The sequence below is a fragment of the Propithecus coquereli genome, unplaced genomic scaffold (assembly GCF_000956105.1).
Source record: "Propithecus coquereli isolate 6110/MARCELLA unplaced genomic scaffold, Pcoq_1.0 Scaffold39, whole genome shotgun sequence".
Lineage (NCBI taxonomy): Eukaryota > Metazoa > Chordata > Mammalia > Primates > Indriidae > Propithecus > Propithecus coquereli.
Genome location: NW_012149618.1, coordinates 9,040,843 through 9,042,170, shown reverse-complemented (window position 1 = coordinate 9,042,170; position 1,328 = coordinate 9,040,843).

The following is a 1,328-nucleotide window of genomic DNA, read 5'->3' as shown; positions in this document are numbered from 1 at the left end:
AATTAGAAAACAAAAAAAAAAGTAGAATTGATTGATAAATATAAGAGCTAGTCATGTGGAAGAGGGTAAATAAATAAACTAGGTAAGCCACTACACCACCAAAGATTTTTGAAAAGGGCTAAAACACAAATACACAAACTTAAGAATGAGAAAGGGAAGTGATAACTGATCATAGGAAAACTAAAATAATTTTAAAGAATAGTATGTATATGTTAATTCCAATAATGTTGAAACCCTCGAAAGATAGAAAACCTAACCAAAACAAAAACATGGAAGAAACCCCAAAGTTTTCAAAGAGCTAATCCTCACAAAAGCTTGATATCAGGTGATTTCTCATGGATGGCATTATTTCAAACTTTAGGGCGAGGATAATAACCATTCTGTTTACACTGCTTCTGAGTAAAAATGGTAGATTAAAGCTAGACTGCAGATGCTCCATCTCCTCCTTCCAAAACGAAGACAACGTAGTGAAAACTAATAGACATACATAGACACAGACAAGCAAGAACCCAAATTTCTGCCACAAATGTCTAGAAGAAAAGAGGCACAGATGCTGGCATGGTGTGGTGACATCGTACAGTGTGACTTTTAATTCACATCACGAGAGGTGTAAGGGAGCACAGACACAAAATAGATTGAGAAGTCACACTAATAGCCCCAATTCACAGAGAAGCAGACTCAGTGACTGAGAACACGTTCCCCAGAAAGATTTGAACGAACCATTTCTGAGAGGGGTGGAAGCTGTTGCCAGCTTTCTCCAGGCTCCCAGTGAGGTGGAAGGAATGGCCGCTAATGTCTTTACGGGCCAGGAGAAAAGCAGAGAGGGAAGGTGTGTCTATCATTTCTGCCCAGACCTCCTTATCCCCAGCAAGGAATAAGGACTTAGCAGGATTGAAAGATGAGAAAATTAATGAAATGAGATCCTCTGAGACAACAGTAAGCCAGAGGACAGAAGGAACACTGGAAGGCCCCAGTCAAGTTCTCCGCACCCACCTACACCCCACCAAAGGCTGGAAAGCCAGTCTACAATAAATAGGAACTGAGGTTGCCGGATTTAGCACATACAATGACAGAATACCCAGTTGCATTGAGACACACTTGTACTAAAAAAGTATCTGAAATTCAAATTTAACCGGGTATCATGTATTTTTATTTGTCCACCCTAATAGTACCAGAGGCAGAGAGATGGCTTTATTGTTTCCCCTTTATGACCAGATAGAGTGGGAACAGCTTTGGGGAAAAGATGGGTGGCTGAAAATGAAGTGAATACAGGGGCATCTGCCCCCTTACAGAAAACTACATGATATCGTTAAAAATTAATATTAAAA